Source organism: Anolis carolinensis, chromosome 2 (genome assembly GCF_035594765.1).
Source record: "Anolis carolinensis isolate JA03-04 chromosome 2, rAnoCar3.1.pri, whole genome shotgun sequence".
Lineage (NCBI taxonomy): Eukaryota > Metazoa > Chordata > Lepidosauria > Squamata > Dactyloidae > Anolis > Anolis carolinensis.
In genome coordinates, this window is record NC_085842.1 from 150,232,335 (window position 1) to 150,249,234 (window position 16,900).

Here is a 16,900-nt window from a genome sequence, read left to right on the forward strand (position 1 = left end):
AAATGGTATAGGGGATAAGATAATGTCAATCTTTGTGGTCAGGTCTAAAGGTTGCCCAGAAATGAAACAGCAATTCCAAATACTGTATAAGGTAACAGAAGTGGCCTCCCGCAAAAAATTGGACAGATTGGGGAATCATGTTTGACAGACAGCGATCCATGAACTAAGCTGCAAAATCTATGTTGAGAAGCAACTCTTTCTTCTCCTTTTCAGCGAAACTAGGAGAACAGTAGCAGCAATAGCTAAGAAGAACACAAAAAATGTGAAACAGTAGGGAGACCTCAATATATTTAAGAATACAAACTTCTCACTAAGTCCAAATACACTTCTAGCATAGTATACATATTTTCCAGTGTTGCTAGTCTGGATCTCACAGTTGTGCAACTGGATGTGAAACGGGCCTTGAACTTCTCTGTTGTGAAGTGGATGAAAAATGTGTGTGTGAAAGATAGTTCTCTGTGTATGTGCGTTTCTGCATGTGTGCACATACTTGTGGAATAACTTAACACACTACAGTCCTTACTTATGCAGCCCATGAGAAAGCCAAACTATGCGTGCAACTATTTTTACCCTATCACAGGACTGAATCAAGTTCCTGGCCTCTACATTTTAATATATGCTGCCCTTCCACTTTGTTACCCAGTATTGCCATTCATCTAGAGATTTGTTTCCATTTGTCCAGCTGTCATGGATTAATTAGGTCTGCATTTCCTCACTTAGACCAGCTTCTCCATAGCCAAAGCTTCCTCTCCCTCTTCCTTTCAGCTTTCCAAAGGATTTATGTCTCAGGGTGTTCTTCTTCAGGCCTATAAAAACTCTGCCAGTGTCAGGACTTTCAGAGCCCAATCCATGGGGCTGCCTCAGACCCACATACACAGCCAAATTATAGGCTGGGAAGCCAGTTCTGAGACTTTCCCAAAGAAAGCAGTATTCTTGTATTTTTTGGACTATTAATCATCATTAATCATCATGTTATGGTCGTTTTTGCTCATGTCTGCTTAAATAGCCTTAAAATAGCCTAAGAGAATAGCGACTGCAAATATTTTAATTTTTATTAGTGTACCAGGTGATGCAGCTATTCCTGGAGTCCATTATTCCATCACATAAAAAACACCTCAGTCTTACAAAATAACCAAGGACTCATAGAGTTGGAAGGGATTCCAAAGATCATCTAGCTGAACTCACTGTCATTATAGGAACATCCCTGACAGATGGCCACTCAATTGCCATTTCAAAACCTCCCATGAAGATGAATTCAGCAGCTATTCCCCTTAGTAGGGGAAATGACTGCTTTAAAAATTCCCCCTGGTTTGCCAGATTGTATGTACTGTATCGAGACTGTTTTATGTGGAATATTCAATATTTCATATCCCACTTATATGAACTGTCTAGTAACTAATAAACGGTCTTGCTTAGCAACTGATACTTAGGACACATTCTCCTCTAGAAATGAAGAAAGCTGCTTTCACCACAGTTGTGGTGGATCTGAAAACCTGGTTGTTCCAGCAAGAATTTGAGAACGATTAGTCCCTAGTTATAAATGCCCATTCCCTAGGTTGCCAGACAGTATTCTTTTCTCTGCACCTCATTCATTTCCCCAGCCCTATCCTACGTTGTTTTACACTATCCCATGTCCAACCCTTTTATAGGCTGGTCATGCCCATTTTAGTGATTATGTTTTTTGTTGAATATGGTCCAAGGAGCCTCGGTGAGGCTGGGTTTTTTTCTATGTTTAATTGTGTTTATATGGATTGTTGTATTTTACGATGTTTTTATTTTTAGAGGTGGTTTTGTTTTAATGGATTGTTTGCTGTTTGCTTTTGTGTCTGTTGGGCTTTTTGTCCCATGTGTACGCTGCCCCGAGCCCCTTCGGGGAGATGGTGGTATGGTATAAAAATAAAGTTATTATTATGTGGCCTCTAGATGCTGTTGGGCAACAACTTGCACCAGCCCTTCCAGCACAGCCAGGATGGAGAATTGCATTCCAACAATGTCTAGGAGGCTAATTGCCACTCACCCTGCCTGATATGATGCCAAATGTTTTGTATACTGAGACCAGCATTGTTTGCTACTGATTGTCTGGGGCTTCAGGAACATGGTCTTTTGTACCATCTATTTGCTGCCTGAAAACTGGTTGTGCTAGGGATTGAAACTGGAATATTTTGGATATAAAGCATGTATGCTGCCATTGAGTAATGAGTTTTCCTCACCAGGGATGCATTAATTCATTTTAGTATGTGTGTGTGTGTGTGTGTGTGTGGGGGGGGGGGGGGGTTCTATGAGATTATCTTGTTATTCAGTGCTGGAAACAGATCTTTTGATCATGGTGCAGGCAAGCCTTCTGGAAGAAAGTGAGTGCCAGATCAAGCCCTGTTAAACTCCTATACTCTTTGACCTCTTTTGTGATGTTCAGTAGTAAGATCTATGGACCGCCGGAAGTTGTTGGACTTTAGTTCAGATCTGATCCAGCTAGCACAGCCAATATACATGGATGAGGAGAGCTATTCTCCTATCATTTCGAAGAGGCAAAAGGTTCCAGAGTTACAGAATAGCAAGCCAGTGGCATTTATCACATGCATGGAAACACCCCCCTTTCCTAAGCTGTGGTTTAAGCAAAATCATGGTATCAAAGCTAAAATCAGTGTTTGTTGTTGTATGATTTCAAATTGTTTCTGACTTATGTCAACTGTAAGACAATCCTATCACAGGGTTTTTTTGGTTTTTTTTAGCAATATCTGTTCTGAAAATGTTTGCCATCACCTTTCTCCTGATGCTGAGAGAATGTGACTTACCAAAGGACACTTAGTGGGCTTCATGGCTAAGTGGGGATTTGAATTATTGTCTCCAGAGTTGTAGCCCAACACTCAAAGGATTTCACAATGCTGCAATACAGGAGGCCTGCTATGTGACAAGCATCGCCTGCTGAAATGTATTCTTCTCCACAATCAAGGGACAGGAGCAAGCTCCAGTTTTAAACCTGGCACCCCTAGTTCCCTTTTGTGGGAGACCTAAGCACACAATTTTTGATCAAGACAATGTATCCATTTTCTGTCCAAAGAGGTTAAATCACGGTGTGGAGAATGTTGGTTACTAGTACAATTGTTCTACTCTTAGAGGATGGAGCTTGGTCTCTTCTTGGGATTACTGCTCCCACAATAATCCAGACAGAATAGCCATTGGCTGTGGCATCAGAGGTTATAATGTGGGGAGGGAATAAATATTTCCAATCTGTGCCTAGGAATAGAAGCTAGCATCATAGGAGGCACAGGAGCACAACCTGCCTTGTACTGAGTAAGGCTATTAGACTTGACCTAGCTCAAGGTTGCTTACACAGGCAGCTCTCCAGAGCTTTGGGCAAGTCTTTTTCAGCCTTACCTGGAAATGCCAGAGACAGAAAATTAGGCCTTTTTGGCTGCCTACAAAACATGTACTCTCCCACTGAGCTAGTTAGTCTTTCCATTGTGAGAGCTGACTTGTGGGTATCAGTTACTTTGAGGAAAAGAAGAGAGAGAGAGAGCTTCCCAGTCACATGTAACCATATTTATTTAGCCCAATGTGTTGTGGAGATAAATCCTTCTTTGGGAAATTATACAACAAAAGTACAGCTACATTATACATTATACTATTAATATATGGTGAGCAGCAAACTCAAAGAATATCATTTTCATAAAAGGCATTTGGTGTATTCCCAGTGATGTTTTCTGTCCCTGATTTACCATGTCTGATATTCAAAAACACCTCTGTATTGAAGCAGCTTTATGTGTGCAGTTGATTTTCCTTGCCTGTCTATTCTCTCCTGTCCTGTGCAAGAAGGATATCAAGTACAGTACTGCATCAAAAATGGATTGGATCTGCTGTGTCCTAAACTAACCCTTCCAGACTGCATCCTTCAGAAGATGTGAATGACTTTATATGAGCTGGCCTGAGCTTTAAGATCTCTGGGGGAGGGTTTCCTCTTTGTTCCACACATTTGGTGAGGGCACAGGAGGGATCCTTCTCAATGGCTGCTCCTAGGCTGAAGGACTCTCTCCCATTGAAGGTTTGCCCCCTCTCTGCTATTTTCCACCTGCAAACATTTTTTTATTTAGGCACACCTTTAGCTCTGAATTCATATTGCAAAATGGGATTTTGATGGGGTTGCAGTGTTTTTATCTTTTTATTATGTTTTAAATGCATTTAAAGTGTTTTGTGTGATTTTAATAGAATTGTTTCTTGATTATAAGAATTTTTGTACTAATATATTTTAGCTGTATTTTGCTTTAATTTGATATAAACCACCTTGAGTCCTCTGCTAGGATATAAATTAAATTGAATGGACACTCAATTAAGGTACTGATTATTTTTTTTCCATATACGGTTCCCCAGAACCGGCACAGAATCATTTTCTACTTAGGCAAGACAAGAGGGTACAGGCTCCTCATTCCATGTTCAAAATCCAACTGGACTGGCAGCTCAATTTTGCTTCAAGACTGGTAAGAGAACTGTGTTCTCCACAACAGCCGAATCCAGCAGGTTAGTCTGGATGACCCAGCACAGGTTGTGTAACACAGACAATAGTGTCCTTCAATAGAGAGATATAACTGACTACTCTAGGGCAGAGCTTTCCAAACTGTGTGTCACAACACATTAGTGTGTTGGCTTTATTGTGTAGATTTGTCACACAAACATCATGAGAACCATAGAATCATAGAGTTGGAAGATACCATATAGGCCATCTAGTCCAACCCCATGCTATGCAGGAAAAGCACAATAAAAATATCCCTCCAAATCTCTGTAAAAGGTGCAGTAAATCATATATTTGAAATATATAAATGAAAGGTTTTGATGCTGTGTACCTATACATGTTGTTATTCCAATTTATCTATGTATTTGTATCTCTTGGAAAGGGTTTGTTTCACCTCTAGTTTGCTAGTAAAATTGAATTGCTGTGTTGTGAAATGATGCATGTCTAAAAGGTGTGTCACCAACATGAAATGTTTGGAAAACTCTGCTCTAGGGAAACCACAATCTTTCTTTAGAACAGTGGTTCTCAACCTGTGGGTCCCCAGATGTTTTGGCCTTCAACTCCCAGAAATCCTAACATCCTGTAAACTGGCTGGGATTTCTGGGAGTCATAGGCCAAAACACCTGGGCACTCACAGGTTGAGAACCACTCCTCTAGAACCCTCTTCCTTACATTCCTCCCATGTTGGAGTGCATTGAAGAAGACTTCAAATTCCCCCAGTGTAACCATCACACAAGCTGTCTGTTGGCACTCTCGGAGATCATCTACACCAGGTAGTTCACCCCAGTGTAAATATACCCTGGAGTATTCCCTTGCATAGACAGCCCAGAAGCACATCTACTTATCTGGGGCAGCTCACATATCACTCCTCCATTCTCCCACTGCTGCCACTTCTAGCTGTTCACAGAGGTCCAAAGGGGCTCCCATCCCGGATGTCTGTGCTGATGTCAAAATGGGGTACCCACATGACCAGCAAGGAGGGGAGTGATATCCTTGCTGATTTTATGGGCATTATGTGCTAACATGGAGCGGTGGCAACATGGGCAGAATCCACTCATTTTCCCTGCACTGATGAGCACAGGAAAAGCATGATGGCACCAGTGTGGACAGCAGATTGGTCTGAATGAAACCTGATCCCAACACCCCAGATACTCTGGATTTTCCAATAAAGTCCAAGCTATCTCCCAACTGCCCAAAATGGGGCAAGATCAGTTTAAAGAAAAGAATTTCATGATTGGATGCTGCTGTTAGTCTTGGGCTCAGCCTGTGGTTCATTTGTAGTGTGTACAGGGTTATTTGCCAGTGTAGAAAAGTCCCCAGGCTTCAGGAACTCTTATCTGTCATCACAGTAAATTTCTGTACTTCCTCTGAAACAATTCAGCATCTTTTCCATGATTAGGACCCTGCAAGGATAAACATTTTAAGCTGAAAATGCATTAAGTAAATGCAGTGTTAGAAATTATTCAGGAAAAGGATTAATAATAACAAGGTAAGCCTCATAATGCCAGCATGCAAACCTGTGTTGTGCTGTGGACACACTGAGAATAGTGCTCACTTCTGCATATCACATTTCAAAAGGGGTGATGCAGAACTGAAAATAGCTCAGAAAAAGGTGTGCTTGCTTCTCTGATAAAGCCAACAGCCAGATTGTGTCCAGTCAGCCCAGCACAATATACTCCAATCTGGAGCATTTTTGATGAGGGAAAAAAGGTAGCAATTTCTGTCAGAGCAGCTTTGAACAAAAATGGAATAACCTTTATTTGGGTTTCCCAGAATATACGCTAGATTTGATGGAGTCATTTGCTTGCACATATAACCCCAAACATAGCTCTTGAGCCCATTGGCAATCCCAGTACATGTGGACAAATTAACCGTGTACTTTGCATCCCTTCCAATATGGGCGGTGCTTTAAAAATATCTATATGAATTTCAAAATATTGTAAGTCAGTATTTGTCATGGACTCTATTTTTTGCCTAAGCAGTGCATGAAAGCAGTTTCAAATGAATATAAAGTTTAGTCAGACCTGGTGCCATGCAGCTGCATTGTTTTCCAGCCTTATTGTAACTCCCACAGTCCCTCAATCAGTACGGCCTTTATGATTCAAAGCAAAACTTTAGCATTGTTCCCAAATTCCCATTTTGCTTTTGATACTTACCCCACAGAGCATCCTTCCCAACCAAATGCCCTCAAGCAGTGATAAAAACTTAGGCCACAGACCATTTAATGCAGTTTGAAACTAGCTTCAAACTGCAGTAGTCAGACATAAAACTCCCACAAAAGCACAAGAAAGAAAGTATTTCATGGTTATTGGTCCTCTCCAATTCGTGTAATCACCATTTGGGCCTCAAACTGGTTCCAGGACTTCCTATGTAATTTTTTGCACAGCAAAACTACCTTCTTCAATACTGGTTTGAAACCACATCAAATGGTCAGTGCAGATAGGGCTTTACTTACTGAAGATATCTGCATTCAGAAAATTATATCTATATTATAGAATTGATATTTTGACACCACTTTAACTGCCATGGCTCAATGCTATGCTACAGAATCCTGGGAGCAGGGCCGGCCCAAGGTAATTTTCAAGTGTAGGCAAACAGAATTTTGGCACCCCCCCCCCCAAACCAATCACTGAAAAATAAAAGCGTTGGATAAGTGAAAATGTTGGATAATAAGGAGGGATTAAGGAAAAGCCTAAATAACGAACAACACTCTGAAAATAGGGGAAATCCAGACAGGAAACAATCAGGGCCAGCTAACACCTCCCAAGCAAGGATGCCCCCAGGGAGGAAGCAGCCAAGCTTTTAATCTGCAAGGCCATTAAATGTTAATCAAGCTGGCCAATTTCAACATTCACACTAGCCTCAAACAGACAAGAGCTCTTTCTCCCAATCTGGACATTATTGCACAGATATACAAACCCCACTTGCCAACTTTCCAACAGACCTCACAACCTCTGAGGATGCCTGACGTAGATGTGGGCAAAACGTCACGAGAGAATGCTTCTGGAATGGTCAGACAGCCTGGAAAACTCACAGCAACCCAATTCCAATTAAATCCATAAAACATATAAAACAATTTGTATACCACCAGCATCCAGGACAGAGAGCATCATAGGAGGAAGTGGGCCTTAGAGGACCTACAAATTGCTAGAGGAAACATTTTAGGTGGGTCCACGCTGGCTGGAAGGCCCAGACTGGCCCGAAGGCTCTGCAAAGCACCCAACGCCTTCCTGGCGAAAAGGAAGACGTTCTCCGCTTTGCAGAGCAGAGAAGTGCTGCTTCTCTGCTCTGCAAAGTGGCGACCTCCTTCCTTGTGGAGGCAGGTGCGGCGGCGGAGGAAGGAGTTGCCTCAATGTTGCCCCCTACAGGATGGCACCACAGGCAACTGCCTAGTTTGCCTGGTGGTTGAACCGCCCCTGCCTGGGAGTTGTAGTTCGATGGACACCAACACTTTTTGGCAGACAAATCTAAAAACCTTGTAAAACTGCAACTCACATGATGCCATATAACTGAGTAATGGCACTTCATTATTTCTACATTTTAGATGGCACCCCTAGATTCACCTGGCTGGTCAGTATAGGGCAAGCTTGAAAATGTTCCTAGTTTTACACTCCATCTCACAGAATCTTTCTGCCTGTACAGCATCTGGCAGAGTCTGGGAGTTGCTGTAAAAAGTGAGACCGTTTCCAAGCTCTGGCTGCTGGAAACAAAATGCTGGCCTGCATGACTCTTGGCCTGACACAACAGCAAAGAGTTCTTGCCTCCTGAAGTAAGACAGCGCTGTCCTTGTGTCAGACCTAGCCTGAGGCATGGCTGGGCGCAGCAGTGAGTCTGTGAGGAATGAAAGCCAGGCAGGGCAGGGCAGGGCTGAATGTGCAACTAAAGGGAAAAGCCAAGCCAGGAGCCATGTCTTCCTTTGGTCAGAAGCCGAGAGATCAGAATCAGAGACGGAAAGCCAAAGTAGCTGTAAATCAAACCGAGGTTAGGGGAAGAGCCAGGAACAGAGTGAAGGCTGGGGAGGGAAGACGCCTGGAAGGAAGAATGAGGCAAGGAACAGGAAGAAATGCACAAGACCACACGTGGAGCAGATGTTCTGTAGCTTTCACACTCAAAACCTGAAGAAGCCCTGCGTTCGCTAAGCAATTTTCCCCCCTTGTTGTCTTATACAATGACTGGCCTTGGGTAAATTGATATTGCAAAAGCATACTACAATTGGGATGTTGCATCTGTCTGGTAATGAGCCCAGCAGCGGTCAAAATAGTAGTGCAATTTGGATTTATGTTTTAATGACCCTGTTGTGGTGTTGGTTCTTTTAAAAACAAAACACACACATATTTTCTTTTCTTTTTTAAAATGAGTGTTACCATTTATCATCACTTTGCCTGTTGTGAATGCTCCACTTATTTGTTCCATATTTTGCTGAACTAAAGTTGCTCCCAAAGACAGCTGCCTGCAGAAAGTCTTTAAGGTCCCATTGAAAAAGTTCAGAAGGGCAAGTATGTCCCAAATTGAGTTTGAATTTAGAATTTTAAACCAAACATAGCCCTCCTCCCTGAAAAGCTGACAAGGTGGGTGGATTATTCAGAAACTATCTGCATAATTATGCCAATAACGTGCCCAACTTGTTGAATACGCTTCAAATGGTCTCCTAAAACTGCCCTAATATCTGAGAGGGAAGGCTCTACTAGCTCCATTTAAAAGCTCCCTCACACACAATTTGCAAGCTTGTGGGCATCACAGAAAGTAGCTACCTGGAGGCAAAAACAGATGTTGGAACACAACAGTCTTCCCTGACTCATGAAAGCCGGAGAAATAACCTATTTGGGGTTTTTGTTTCCAAAATGAATTGATAACCTTGGTCTCAATGAGGTATTGGTCAGCCTTAAACTATATTTACCTGTAAATAAACTCCATAAAATTCAAGACAGATTGGTGAACACATATAGCCACACCAAAAAGAAGGAAAAGAGACACGGGTTTGCTCGTTATTGCACTTCAGACATACTATATCATTCAGCCACAAAGTTTAACAAGCCTTGGCTGAAAACCATAAACAGGGTTAGAAAAGGGTAAGGAAGATTCATCGAGGGGAAGAAAAAGAACATGAGCAAAGAAACAAGGCTGGCTTTGCTGTATAGGTGAAGGTGTCCCCAGAACTGGAAGCAAAAGTACAATGTTGGTGCTGGGAAAGGCCAATGGCCATGCTGGCTAGAAGATTTGGGGATCTACAACTAAAAAATTAACTTCAAGCTTTGGTCTGATATATGTAAAGACAAGCTGCCAGTAGAAAAGCATTTGAATTTTTCTCTCACTTGTAATGAAGACCAAGAAAGAGGTAAAGAGAGACTGTGTAGATTTTTTTTTATTTACACACTAAAACATACTCATATTACAGGTGTAGAAAATGTAAAGTTGTGCAGAAAACAGCCAATATACCCAGAGGTGAATAAAGTTCAGAACCAGCTCCTACACCCCTAAAATTCTTGAATAGGCTTCCTTATGGAATCACAGAGCTGGAAAAGATTCCAAGGGCCCTCTAGTCCAACCCCATTGTGTCATGCAGGAACAAACCATGAACGCCCTCCTGACAGATGGCCATCCAGCCTCTATTTAAAACCCTCCATGTTCTGAGGCATATAATGTTTATAGGGAATCATTTTTCTAACAATTTGAATCCATTGCTCCATGTTCTTGAGCAGCAGAAAAAAAAAAAGGTTTGCACTCTCCTCAATGTGAAAACCTCTCAAATATTTAAACATTGCTATCAAGTTGCCTCAGACTTCTCCTTTCCAAGCTAAACATACCCAGCTCCCTAGGTCATTCCTCATAGGGCTTAGTTTCAAAACGTTTGAATCATTTGGGTCAACCTTCATGTTCTAGCTGGTCAATAGCCTTCTTGAATTGTCTTGACCAGAACCGGACATAATATTCCAGCTGAAGTCTGACCAAGGCAAGATAGAGTGGGTCTTTGCCTTCCCTTGATCTAGACACTATGCTCCTATTGATGCAACCTAGATCCTTGATCCTTCACTCTTCAGATAAGTAAAATCCAGACATTGCTGAGAGATGATTATTCACACACAATAAACAGGTTGGGGGAAAACTGCTCTAATTATCACAATTATGCACAATAGTCGTCTAATGTTTGCATCTGTTGTTTTAAATTGTTAATTGCTTTTAATTGTTGTTGTTGTTCGGGCATGGACTAATGCCAATCATGTAAACCGCCCTGAGTCCCCTTCGGAGTGAGAAGGGCAGGATATAAATGTGGTAAATAATAAATAATAATTATCACAAGACACAGGGCTCTTTCCTATAGATTAGGGATGCCACTACCAATAGTGTAAGGCAAGCACTGCTTGAACAAGCAGGATAAATTATTATCCAAACCAGCCCTGAGAATGAACCGTTTTTTTTTAAAGGATGACTTGGTTACTATGTTGTGTACTTACATACATTTCCTGAGGCATCTGGATCTTGCCACTGTCAGAGATATGATACCGGGCTTAGTGGCCTCTTGGGCTGACTCAGTGCAGCTGTTCATTTGCTCTGAACAACCCCCTCCCACCCTAGATTTAACAAAGGTGAGGGTGGAGTTTGTCAAACAGGATCTTTTTAATTGCTTTTAAGATTCATTTCAATGCAAATAGGTTAGGTTGGGTTGGGTCTAAAGAGCTCTTACTCAACCCAAAGATTGCAACATGATTGTAGCAGTGCATGGAAATGAGGAAAGAAAGAAAGAAAAATGAAAGAAAACTGAACTGGAATAGGCTGCTTTTTAAAAAAAAAATCAAGTCTCTTGACATAGATATGCAGAATAAAAGCTGAGCAGCAAATTACTGCATTTAAAATGTATTCATTTTCAATCTCTCAGGACAATATTAGGAAGTCAAACAAAGTACTTGCTTTATTTTAAATAAATAAAAAGCCAACCCATTAGAATTTGCTCAGATTGGAAATGTTTTTGTTTGCTTGTAAAATTAAAACTGAAAGCCACTGAGTAAGGGGAAAATATTATGGGATATTTCAGATGGCTGGCTTGCTTTGGTAACTTTTTCTGAAGGGCCCATTAAATCAGTCCTGAAAATACATAACTGGAATGAGAGGAGACGTTTAAAATTAAATGACATGTGTCAAAGGAGGTATGTGAATGTCTCATTCATACTGAAGAGCACCTATGATCTCAAAGAGTCAGGAAGTATGCATTAACCTGCTGTCAAAGTTAGGAAAAGTTGCTTTTGGGGACCACAGCTCCTAGAATATCTACAAAAATCTTCATTGAACAGTCCAAATATATAATTTCCCCAGGCTTTTCTTTTTCCTAAACTACATTAATAATTGTGCAATTGTATTTTTCCTAACTTTCCCCAGTTTCTCCCAATTGTGTTCTAACACTTTAGGAAGGCACCAAGTCAAAAATAACCCTCTTCTTTCCTCCTTCTTAGAGGGAAACTGGGAGATAGGACTGCTGTCTTAAACGGTGACAGAGTTGCCAGTGCTCTGTTTTAGGGAGTAGAAGCCCAAGCAGTTTGAAGGGCTGGGAAAATATTTCAGATTCCAAGCAGTGAGCACCAAATATTTAAGGACAAACCCTGTGCAGAACTAAAAAAATATTTAAATACTCAGGCACCCTCGACCAATAGTTAAGCTCCTGAGTGACCAAGTGTCTGGATTTGTTTTCCCAGTCCCAGTGCTTCATTGCTAAAATAAGAGGCAGCTGCTATGTGGATTTTAGGATGTACAGCCAACAATATCTGGTGTGTATTTCGCACATATAAGGCAACACTGGAACTCTGCAGCAGATGTTAAGCAAATGTACTCAGAAACAACCCAAGGTATTTCAGTGCCTGAGGCAAAAAATGTAAGTAAGTATCTGCTCTGCAGAATACCCCAACAACAACAAATGCACAATAACTGACAATTTCAGTTTCAGTTATCTCCACTACCACCCCTCACGTGCTGAATTTGCTCCTTAAGGCAAACCATTATCCCTCGCCAGTCACTAGGCATGGTGTCCCCAGTTTGTGTGAATGTCCCATACTGTGGGTATTGGTCTGGATTAACACCGAGAGATCACAACACCATGACCCAATTCCCTTCTACCCAAAGTGCTCAGAATAAAAGCTTTCTGAAATGTGTGGTTGACTTCCTCACATCACATGGCCCACATTTGCTCCCAGGGTGAATTCCACAGTGCCTTACCCAAGGAAAAATCTGAATCAGGAATTATTACCCCAAGAGAATGCTTGGAAAGGCAATAAGTACAGTCATGTGAATGGATTTAAGGAAGGTGGTCCCCAATGCTGCTTATTGACAGATGACAACACTGAGTCAATTTCACTCCGCAACATCAAACCTGTCTTTTCTTTGTTACTCTGAAAAAGATGCACGCAGGAAGTAGGTCTTGGAATGGCTGGAAGACCTGCTTCTGGGGATCATTAAAAAGCAAAATCCAGCACTGATTAAAAATGATTGCATGGAATGTTTCAATATACTCTTTTTTTGCAACTCCCACTCTCTGCTGAAGTTTTTATCACACAGAAATTACATTGGGAAATCTACTATTCAAAAAAGCAGTGCAGTCCTATACATGTCCATTCAAAAATAAATTCTACTAAATTTAATAGGGTTGAGTTCCATGGATGTTTGAACAATATGCATTGGAGAGCTATCCAAACACGTTTACCTATAATCCCCTTTTGATCACAATCATAGGACCCATTGTTGCTGTTAGTTTAAATAACATTTTGGCATTCACCCAAATCAGTATGAGGATTTCAAGTAAAATCAGGACAGAAATCACATGCTTTATTTAATTTATTTTTTTGAAAAAATATTATTTTGTCTGTTTGCCATCAACATACCAGTTTTAAATTAGGAATTTAAAATTTACAATCTGGTTTTAAGGAACAAGATGTTCCTAATACTAATTTTATTTAACAATGTGATGTTTAAAAGTCATATGACCTTTACACATTATTTACTGGCATAGACTGCTAAATGTATGCTGTTTGTCTCAAACAGAAGAGGACAGAAGATTATTTAAGATTGTTTTCTGAACTCATCTCCTCTAGAATTAAGCTGCCTTGGGTGGTAGGACACATATCTCTTAAAACTAGTGAATAAACATGCTTAAGTGTCAGAAAAAGCAAGCCCTACATTTTCTACAATTTTGTCTCCTGTGAATGTATATTTTGTAGACTCTGTATTTAAAGAAAACCAGTGTAAAATGTAATGACGAAAGAAAATAAGTGAACACTGTTCATTTACTGACATTTCATTCAATAAACAAGCCGGCGTACAATGAATGCTGGTCTTCCTCAAAGCGATTGGGTGCTTCAACTGATTTCTCAAAACATGACTACTATAAAGTTTTCACTCCTCTGTACAGAATTTTTTTTAAAGACTGAAGCTACAATGTGTTGTCAAATCACTGGGTCACTGTAAGTTTTCTTGGCTGTATGGCCATGTTCCAGGAGCATTGTCTCCTGACATCAGTGAAACATCAGAAAACAATGCTTCTGGAACATGGCAACATAAACCAGAAAACTGACAGCAACCCTGAGGCTACAGTACTACCCAGGGTTGCTTGTGAGTAAACCCCACTGTGCTCAGGCCTTAATTCTGCTCAAACAATTAAAAGTTCTGTAATTGAACTAGTAATACATTAAGAGCAAAAGAGCTGATAGACTTTTATAATCTCACTTACTAGTTTGAGTGCCCTAATTTGGAATCAACAACCACAAACAGCTCCCAGAACAGACAGAGAAGTTGATACATGCTTGTTCTTGGATGGCATTGGTCTGGAAAATTAAAGAAAGAGGAAGAGAGGTGATATATTTTTATTTTCCTCTCCTTCCAAGCAAGGAATAAGCCTGTAGGCCTTGGCAGGCCACCCTGCAGGAGACCTGGTTCAACCTTGTATGGACTTGATAGTGAGGCCTCTTTATCTTTTTTAGTTTCTAAAAGAGACAGGCATTTGAAATACCAAACAGACTGGCTCTTTCCTCGAAGCCCTGCCCCAACTTAGGCCTCTTCCACACAGTTGAAGAAAATCCCACATTATCTGCTTTGAACTGGAATATTTATTTATTTATGTACTTATTATACTTTTGCTCCTAACCGGAGGTGACTCAGAATATATGGCAGTGTGGACTCAGATAACCCAGTCCAATCAGATAATGTGGGATTTTCTGCCTTGATATTCTGGGTTATATGGCTGTGTGGAAGGGCCCAGAGCCCACACTGCTACATAATCCAGTTCAAAGCAGATAATGTGGGATTTTCTTCCTTGATATTCTGGGTTATATGGCTGTGTGGAAGGGCCCAGAGTCCACACTACTATATAATCCAGTTCAAAGCAGATAATGTGGGATTTTCCGCCTTGATATCCTGGGTTATATGGCTGTGTGGAAGTTCCCTGAGGCCCTTTCCACACAGCTGAATAAAATTATCTGCTTTGAATTGGGTTATATGGCTGTGTGGAAGTTCCCTGAGGCCCTTTCCACACAGCTGAATAAAATTATCTGCTTTGAATTGGGTTATATGGCAGTGTGGAGTCAGATATCCCAGTTCAAAGCAGATATTGTGGGATTTTCTGCCTTGATATTTTGGGATATAGAGCTATGTAAAAGGACCCTGAATCCACACTGCCACATGACCCAGTTCATAGCAGATAATGTGGCATTTCCCCCTTTGATATTCTGAGTTCTATGGTTGTGTGGAAGGGCACTTAATTGCCCCAGAAGACGCTGGATCTACACTGCCTTACAATGTACGTTGGAGCGGCATTGTACGGTCAGGGCAGAGCCATAGAATGCCGTGTGACTGCCTTGAGCTGCATTGTATGGCAGTGCAGGTCCAGAGGAGGCCGAGGGGACCGGGGGAGGGGGCCAGGAGGAAGAAACAAAGGCGCGGTGGCGGTTTCTTCTCAGCAACGCTCCGAGAAGGGCTTCCCCGGCTTCGGAACCAGCCTGGGCCCAGGACGGGCGCTGATTGGCTCAGGCACCGCCACCAACAGCTGCTCCAGAAGGAGGGGGGGGGGGGAGAGAGAGAGAGAGAGACTCCTCCGCAAACAAAGAGCGAGAGCCATTCAAGCGAGGCCAAGCGCGGCGCTGATTGGCCGAGAGGGAGTCAGAGAACGAGAGAGGTCCGGAGGGGGGAATTAAGGTGCTCCTGATTCCGAAGCGGAGGAAAGTGGCGCTGGGAAGGGCGACAACCCGTTCCACCTTAAGAGAGGCGCAGCGGCACCGCCATTGATTAAACCGAGGCGGGAGCAAGAGGGGGGGAGGGGAGGCTGAGCGGCGGCTGCTTCTCGCCCAGGCCCCCCTCCTTCCCTCTCTCCCGCCTTCCCCCCTTCTCCCGCCCCAGGCGCTCCTCTTCCTCCAGCGCCGGCTCCGCGCCTCTCCTTCCGCGCCGTCCCTGGGGCTGAGACCTCAAGCAGAGCCGGAGCCGCTCTCTCCCTCCGAAGCAGGGCTTCCCGGCTCCTTTGCAGAAGGAGCGCCGAGCCCAAGCAAGGAAGGAAACAAGCAAGGAAGGAAGGGCAGCGGGGAAGAAGAAGAAGAGGAGGAGGAGGAGGGGCTCCGCCGCGGGGCAAGCCTGCAGCCACTGTAACCGCCGAGGCTCGGGTGGAAGGAGACACCATTTGGTGGAAGAGGAAGAAGAGGCGGCATTGGAGAAGGGAGGGGAGGGGGAGCCAGTGGGGTTCCTGAGGGGAAGGAGCCTGGGGGGAACTTTGGAAAGGCCTCTCTCTCTCTTTGCGTGAAATGGCGAACCTTGAAGAGGAGAATATGGCTGCCCCTTTGGAGGACTTACCAGCGCTTTCTTCAGGAGTCTAGCTCCGGCCCAGAGACCCCTTTTCTCCCAGGGATCGCGTTGTCTCGTTGTGGGAACTAGAAAGCGAGGAGAACGCCCCCCCCCCCCCCCAATCAAGAAAGGCGCGGGAAACACGGAAGACAAGGACCCGGATGTGCCACGGCTGGGGACTGTTTTTGTTTAACCTGGGGGTGGGGGTCGCCTGTAATTCCCTTCTCCCTTCCCTGAAGCCGAGCCTGGGAGGTGTTTTGGCCGATGGCAGTCGCTCCTGCCTGCCTCGCTTGCTTGTTGCCCAGGAAATCCTCTCCTTCCTTGGGTCTGGGCGGGTGGGAGGAAAGCAGCTCCCCTTCTGATCTACCTATTAATTATCCTTCTCTGAGAAAGGGAAGGGCCTGGATCCTGGATCTGCAGGTAGGTCGAGTCTATGTACATAATATATCTTTCAAATGATCTTCTGATTGCCCTCCCCGGATCAGAATCAACATAGAATATTTCCGTGGAGAAAATAATAATAATAAAAAAATTATTTCTACCCCGCCACCATCTCCCAGAACAAAATACAGTGAAGTGCCACATATAGAT

The 16,900-nt window shown here is 42.8% G+C and overlaps 1 long non-coding RNA gene across 3 annotated transcripts in view; it reads right to left on the reverse strand.

Annotated features, from left to right (window-relative positions):
• Positions 1–16,617, reverse strand: part of LOC134296291 (uncharacterized) — a 33,612-nt gene extending 16,995 nt beyond the window's left edge. For 2 of the 3 annotated variants that reach the window (XR_010002978.1, XR_010002977.1), the window contains exons 1-2: positions 16,319–16,617; positions 14,214–14,307 (exon numbers count right to left, since the gene is read on the reverse strand). This is a non-coding gene — a long non-coding RNA (uncharacterized LOC134296291). Of the gene's footprint in view, positions 1–3,518; positions 5,908–14,213; positions 14,308–16,318 lie in introns of those variants that run through there. The other variant, XR_010002976.1, reaches the window with a different exon arrangement.
• Between the last annotated feature and the right edge of the window lie 283 nt (positions 16,618–16,900).